The sequence below is a fragment of the Apodemus sylvaticus genome, chromosome 12, assembly GCF_947179515.1.
Source record: "Apodemus sylvaticus chromosome 12, mApoSyl1.1, whole genome shotgun sequence".
Classification (NCBI taxonomy): Eukaryota; Metazoa; Chordata; class Mammalia; order Rodentia; family Muridae; genus Apodemus; species Apodemus sylvaticus.
In genome coordinates this window covers 38,511,169-38,519,480 of record NC_067483.1, presented here as the reverse complement: position 1 = coordinate 38,519,480, position 8,312 = coordinate 38,511,169, and positions in this window count along the sequence as shown.

Here is an 8,312-nt window from a genome sequence, read left to right as displayed (position 1 = left end):
GAACTCTCTATCTTCCTGCTTCTACCTCCCAAGTGCTAGGATTTTAGACACATGCCTTGTACCTGGCTTGTGGAACCTCTAACCCCATTCAGGATCTTACCCTCATGACTCTTCAAGGCCGGGTCACCTAAAGGCCCATCTCCAGTGTACTGGCCTAGGTTTCAACATCTCTTCCCAAGCCATCCACGCTAGTCAGATGTCACTGCAACCAAATACCAAGAAATCTGTAGTCTGTCATTTGTGAGAGACCCTTCCCAGAGTCTAGCTGCCTTCACAAGCAGGAAGTTGAAACTGACCAGCCCAAAGATCACAGAGAGCCCAGCACATAGGAAGCGGTAACTGATTTTGTTAAAGACTGAACTATGTGGGGCAGGTAAATTAGCTGAAGTCTATAGAGATAAGGTTAAGCCAAACAGCACCCCATACATACACACACACACACACACACACACAGAAGGGAGGGGGCATCCGCACAAGACTTAGCTCTAGCAAGAGCAGACTGAAATCAAGCAGTATTGTTCCAGGTCATATCACACTCCCTCTAAGTACACAGAGCGATCTGGTTAACAGTATTGAATGTCTGAAAGTCACAGCTCCAAGCAGCCCTCAGTCAACAGTGACCAGACTGCCAGGCCTATGGAATCAACCCTTATCCTGGAAAACGGGGCCTTTTCCCGCAGTGGTGAAGGAGGTAACTGGAGGCTCTGCAGAGAGGGCCAGTGGGCTAGAAAGGCCTCAAGTATACAGCAGATGAGACATCATGCACCCAGCACTACCCAAGCCCCTTCTCCACTTTCCCAGGTCACTCTGCCCCATTTTAAACATAGGTGGGCCCAGCACCCACAGTCAAAAGAAGCTATGTCAGTCTGGCCTTTCCTCCTCCATCCACAAGAATCACTCATTGACTGCCCGACACATCTCTGCAGTAGAGTTATCTCAGCTTCCTCCTCCTCATCCCCAGGAAATGCACTCACGGGGCCCAGGCCTACAAGTCACAGCGAGGGCCAGTTAGCTCACGTATGAGACCACACCCTACCTGCTTTCCACAGCCCCCCTTCTTCCTAGCTCTGCCTTTCCTATTTCTCAGTGAGGTGGGAATAAGTGTATGTCATATGAGGAATGTAGTTCAAATCTGCAGAAGACCTCAGTCCCAGTTACTCAGAACTTGTGTTGAAATACTACTCTGCTGGGCAGTGGTGGCGCACACCTTTAGTCCCAGCACTCGGGAGGCAAAGGCAGGTGGATTTCTAAGTTTGAGGCCAGCCTGGTCTACAGACTGAGTTCCAGGACAGCCAGGGCTACACAGAGAAACCCTGTCTCGGGGGGAAAAAAAAAAAGAAATATTTCTCTGCCTAAGCTGCCTGCTCCGTGAGGATCCATCCTTTGTATACCCTGCTGAGAAGGGAGGGCTCCGGAGAGGAGACAATTACTGGCTCTAGGGGTCAGGGTCTGAGCTGATGGCCAAGCACAGCAATAACTGAATGACCAATGGTTGGCTCTTTTCTTTCTCACACTACCCTTAACACACACACACACACATGCACACGTGCGCACACACACATACACACACGCACGCACACGCACGTGCGCACACACACACACATGCACACGCGCGCACACACACATACACACACACACGCACGCACGCACATACACACACACACACACACACACGCACGTGCGCGCACACACAAACACACACGCACACACATACCACACACACACACACACACACACGCACACACGCACATGCACATACACACACCACACACACATACACACAAACACATACACGCCACACACACACACATACATACACACACACATACACACCACACACACATACACACCACACACATGCATGCATACACACACACACACACACTTACACATACAGGCACATGCACTCAAAGCCTCTGGGGCTTCCATTCTGTGTCAGTGTGGGAAAAATAAGATTGATAAGATACACGTGTAAATGAAAGCTGTCATCTGAACTTGAATCAGAAGTTGTGCTATATTTATGTTTAATAAAAGGTTTTTAAGGGGTAGAGATATATCTCCAGGATATACTTACCTAGCATGTGAAAGGCCCTGGGTTCAATCCCCAGTGCTAACAAAAACATTTTTTTTTAATATATGGGGCTTGATATATTCAGCCAGCCATAGTGGCTCCCACTTATAATCCTAGAATTTTGGAGGCAGAGACAGGAGGGTCAAAAGTTCAATGGCTCAGCAGTTAAGAGCACTGACTGCTCTTCCAAGGTCCTGAGTTCAATTCCCAGCAACCACATGGTGGCTCACAACCATTTGTGATAGAATCTGACTCACTCTTCTGGTGTGTCTGAAGACAAAACACCAGATATTATATATTATATATATATTGAGTTTCATGTCTTATATACTTTCTTCTATATATCCAAATATTCTAAAATCTAAAAAAAGAAAAGAGATGAGAAATCAGAAACACTTGTGGTCCCAAGCATACCAGATAAAGGACACTCAAACTACAACAATTCTAAGTAAAGATGTCCAATTACTAACACATATATAAAAATATACTTATTATATAAAATAAATATTTTTTGTTTTGTTTTGTTTTGGGTTTTATTTAATTAATTAATTAATTATTTATTTTTTCAAGACAGAGTTTCTCTGTATAGCCCTGGCTGTCCTGGAACTCACTCTGTAGACCAGGCTGGCCTTGAACTCAGAAATCCGCCTGCCTCTGCCTCCCAGAGTGCTGGGATTACAGGCATGCAGCACCACTGCCCGGCTAATATTTTTAATTTTTAAAAAAGAGGAAAAAAATAGTTCAAGGGAATCCTTGGCTACATAGTAAGACCTGACTCAAGCAAACAAAAACATTTTTTTTTAGCTTTGTCCACTGAAAAGGTATTAAACCAAAGATCAATTTCATAGTAAACATCCCCAATGCCTGTGGGGGTATTTATGGTCCCAGTGACAGCTATAGTCACCATTTCCATCAAAAGAAGACTTATCTCATCCCAGGTCTGCATGATGGGGGTGGATGCCAGCATGTGCTAGAATGCAGTTACAGCCTGCTTGGGACTGTGTCTTAGGGATGATGACACCAACTTGAAGAGGCTCCGCCTGGCCTGGAGCTAGCATCCTACTAGTTGGAGAAGGACTTGAATAAGGACCAAAGTACAACAAACTGGCTTAACCCATGAAAAGAAAAACCTGTCATCCTTAGGGGCTGCTGGGGAATCTGTTCTTTTAAATAACACAGCAATAACCACTAGGAAGGAGTCAGGCACTTGTTGAAGAAAACACAGGGTGATTGTCCTTTGACCATCGCAGAAAAATATGAGCTGTGTACTTTAAAAAAAAAAAATCAGTTCCCCAGGTACAAAACTCGAGAGTGCCAACATGACCCCATATGTTAGCCATGACAATATGTTATAAAATGACCACCTGTGTATAAGGAACAGAGGAAACATAAAGATATTTTGTGTTTAGACCTGAGTCTTATGTCTTATATTGTATATATCCAAATATCCTAAAATCTAAAAAAAAAAGTAAAAAGAGAAGAGAAATCAGAAGCACTTGTGGCCCCAAGCACACCAGACAAAGGACACTCAAACTGCAATAATTCTACGTCAAGATGTCTGATTACTAACATCCAACCAGAGAGACGGCCGGGCTATAGCTCAGACACTACGTGCTTCTTTACAGAGCCACAGAAATCAATTCAGCGTTCTCACAAAAACAACCTAAATCTCATCTAGTCTGACTTAACAACCAGTCTGCAGATAGCACGAGGACAGTAAGAACACGCAAGGGCTAGAAATGTGGCTGAGTAGCTATTGTGTTTGCCTAGTACACACAAAGCATGAGCAGCCCTGGCGGCAAACATCTGCAACCCCAGCCCTCAAAAGGGCAGAAGAAAGAGAATCAAGAGGATCAGGAACTCACAGTGGTCGGGCTGGCGAAATGGCTTAGTCAGTGAGGGTGCTTGCTGCAAAGACTGATGATCCAAGTTCAACTCCTGAGACCTATAGATAGGAGTGCGGAGGCAATCCCCACTGATTGTCCTAGAACATAACCCCCCCACCATTTACACACAATTAATAAATGTAAAACATAATCCAAAGTCTGAGACTGTCTCAAAAACAAATGAAATTATGAGTCACTATGGGAACACAGACATCTCTAGCATAAGCCTCTCATTCAAAGAAAAACAAAACAGCAGTAATTATGGGTTATGAGACTTAAGAGACAGAACCCATTGCAAAATATGAGATTCACTTTATGCCCTAACATGAAAGAAAAATATATAATTTTCCCCCAGGGCTAGAGAGATGGCTCAGTGGCTGAGAGCACTTGTTCTGCAAGCATGAAGTCCTGAGTTCAAATCCCTGGCACCCACATAAAAAGCCAGGCATGGCTGCCCAATCCAGCATTGGGAAGTGGAGACAGGCAGACACCAGGAGTTCAGTGACCAGCCACACTAGACAAAATCATGAGATTCGGGTTCAATGAAAGACCCTATGAGCCAGGCGGTGGTGGTGGACACCTCAGGAGTCAGAGGCAAGCTGATCTCTGAGTTTGAGGCTAGCCTGGGGTATAGAGTGAGTTCCTAACAGTCAGGGCTATACAGAGAAATCCTGTCTCAAAAAAACCAAAGTGGGTTTGAGGGGTAGCTGAAAACCTGTCTGGAAAAATCAATCAATCAATCAGTCAATCATCAATCAAACAAACAAACAAAAGACCCTACTTGAAGGCAGGAAGGCAGAAAATGAGAATTCTAGTAGAAAACAGCTGATGTACTGCTCTGACCTCTTCATGTGAAACTATGAACATTAGCACCTGCACACTAATGTGTATACATTAAACACACACACACACACACTTATATTAATTATTCCCTTATATTATTATTGTAATAAAGGGAATCTTATTTATGTATTTATATATTTGTTTGTTTATTGGGGAAGGGTAAGACAAGGTTTCTCTATGTAGTCCTGGCTATTCTGGAACTCCATCTATAGACCAGACTGGCTTCAAACTCAGACTAGAGGTGTGTACCTCATGCCCAGCTTAGATTTTTTTTTTTTTTTTTTGAGGCAAAGTCTCACCATGTAGCTCTGGCTGGCCTGGAACTGACAGAGGTCTGCCTGCTCCTGCCTCCCAAGTGCTGGAATTAAAGGCTGTTACTATGCCCTCCCTCTGCGGATTTTTCTTTTAAAATTATTTTTATATGTGTATGTCTTCTTTTCTGTACGCTCCCATGCAGTGCCCATGGAGGCCAGAAGTAGGTGTGGATCACCTGGAACTGGAGTTACAGGTGGCCATGAGCCACCTCATGTGCATCGTGGGAACAGAGCATCCTGGGAACAGAGCATCCTGGGAACAGAGCATCCTGGGAACAGTGCATCCTGGGAACAGAGCATCCTGGGAACAGAGCATCAGTCCTCTACAACAGCAGCAAGGGTGCTTAACCTCTGGGCCATTTCTCTAGACCCTCCTAAGTGACTTTTCAAAAAGATCCTCTCTTTTAAAAATATGCCAGGCAGTGGTAGCATACCCCTTCAATCCTAGCACTAAGGAGGCAGCAGCAGGTAGGTCTCTGAATTCAAGGGCAGCCTGGTTTACAGAGCAAGTTCTAGGCCTGTCAGGGCTACAGAGAGAAGGGAGCGGGGAGACAAAAATATAAGAGTGAAAGACAGAGACAGACACCAAGAGAGGTTGAAGGGTATAATTTCACATCTGAAGAAATGAGACCCTTGGGGCTGGAGAGATGGCTCAGCGGTTAAGAGCACTGACTGCTCTTCCAGAGGTCCTGAGTTCAATTCCCAGCAAGCACATGGTGGTTCACAACCATCTGTAATGAAATCTGATGCCCTCTTCTGGTGTGTCTGAAGTCAGTTACAGTATATGTACATAAATAAAATAAAATAAATATAGAAAGAGAGAGAGAGGGAGGAAGGGTGGGAGAGAAGACGGAGGAAGGAAGGAAGGAAGGAAGGAAGGAAGGAAGGAAGGAAGGAAGGAAGGAAGGAAGGAAGGAAGGAAGGAAGGAAGACCTTGGCAATCATCTCCAGTGGCTTAGGTGGAAGGTTGGTGAGAAACTCTAACAAACAGATCATCTGAGACCACCTGAATCCACTAATCAATATTGACACCCCAAAACCAACAAAACGAAACAACAACAACAAAAAACAAACTGTGGGGCAGCAAGGCATTATATATCTATGGAGGATGCTACAGAAAGGACCACCTGTGATCCAGTCTTACCAAAATAAACCCTGAGTCTAATCAAGCCTCTATCTTATTAGCAGCTATGGGGTTGGGAGAGGAGCACCTTAAGGCTGGGGGTATAGCACAGTGATAGAGCTCTCACCAGAATACCCAAGGCCCTGGGTTCAATTCCCAGCACTACAAAAAGAAAAAGAGGACCATCTTCAGCAGTACTGAGGAAACAGCCAGCCCAATATGGCGTATGGGCAACGCTGCAGGGAAAGCCCATGGCTCTTAAATGGCAGGCTAAAAAGAATAAAAGTGGGGAACAGACACCCAGGAATGCAGAGAACAATTTAGCAAAGCAACGAAAGGTAATGTCTATCAACTAGGGCCTGCTTTAAACCAACTGTCACTGTTCTACTGCTGTGAAGAGACACCATGACCACAACTCTTATAAAGGACAACATTTAATTGGGTCTTACAGGTTCAGAGGTTCAGTCCATTATCATCACGGCAGGAAGCATGGCGGCATCCAGGCAGGCATGGTACAGAAGGAGGGGCTGGGAGCTCTACATCCGGACCTGCAGGAAGCAGGAAGCAGGAAGCAGGAAGGAAACCTCAAAGCCCTCCTCACCTTACCCCCAGTGACACACTTCCTCCAACAAGGCCACACCTCCTACTCCCTCTCAAGTACTGCCATCCCACACTGACCAAACACTCAAATATATGAGCCTGGGGGGTGGGGCACACTCTTTTTTTTTTTTTTTTTTTTTTTTGGATTTGGTGTTTACGAGACAGGGTTTCTCTGTATAGCCCTGGCTGTCCTGGAACTCACTCTGTAGACCAGGCTGGCCTCGAACTCAGAAATCCACCTGCCTTTGCCTCCCAGAGTGCTGGGATTACAGGCGTGCGCCACCACCACCCGGCACTGGGCACACTCTTATTCAAACCATCACATCAACCAACAGTAAGACTCACTGTCCTTTGGCAGCTGTACATGACTCAAATAATTAATAATTATTCTATGCTTCATTAGATAACATGGCGTATGGTCAAGTAATTAAAGTCTATTTTTTAAGACATATATTTATTTTATGTAGATGAGCACACTGCAGCTGTACTGATGGTTGTGAGCTACCATGTAGCTGCTGGGAATCTGAATTCAGGACCTCTGCTCACTCTGGTCGGCCCTGCTCTATTCGACCTAAAGATTTATTTATTGTTATATCTAAGTGTACTGTAGCTGTCTTCAGAGGCACCAGAAGAGGGAGTCATATCTCTTTTACGGATGGTTGTGAGCCACCATGTGGTTGTTGGAATTTGAACTCAGGATCTTCAGAAGAACAGTTCCTGTCTCTCCAGTCCCCAACAATCTATTTTTTAATCGCGTGTGGCTGTGTGGGTGTGCGCGTGTGCATGCCTGCAGAGGCAGAGAGAGGGTGTGCAGCTCCTAGAGCTGGACTTACAAGAGCTTGTGAATACTGGGCACAGAACTCCGATTTCCTGGAAGAGCAGCGCGTGCTCTTAGCCACCGTGCAATCCTCCACCCAAAGTCCTTTTCTTGGAACCACGTAACAACATTTTACAAGTGAAATAAAATGGCCTGGCATATAATTTTAAAAATAACCTCCTGGAAAGGAACTGAAATGAACGGCAGGGTTTGAGTTGTGAAACTGGGGTCTGGTTATACCACACATACTTATGTTGGACAATTTTCATAATAAAATTAGATAATACTGAGAACTTTTTTTGTAATATTTTATTGTCATTTGTGTGTACTGGCTGGTTTTGTGTGTCAACTTGACACAGGCTGGAGTTAGCACAGAGAAAGGAGCTTCTCTTGAGGAAATGCCTCCATGAGATCCAGCTGTAAGGCATTTTCTCAATTAGTGATCAAGGGTGGGACGGCCCCTTGTGGGGGTGCCAGCCCTGGGCTGGTAGTCCTAGGTTCTATGAGCAAGCGAGGGGAAGCAAGCCAGTAAGCGCACCCCTCCATGGCTTCTGCATCAGCAACTGCCTCCAGCTTCCTACCCTGTGTGAGTTCCTGTCCTGACTTCCTTTGGTGATGAAGCAATGTGGAGCGTAAGCTGAGCAGACCCTTTCCTCCC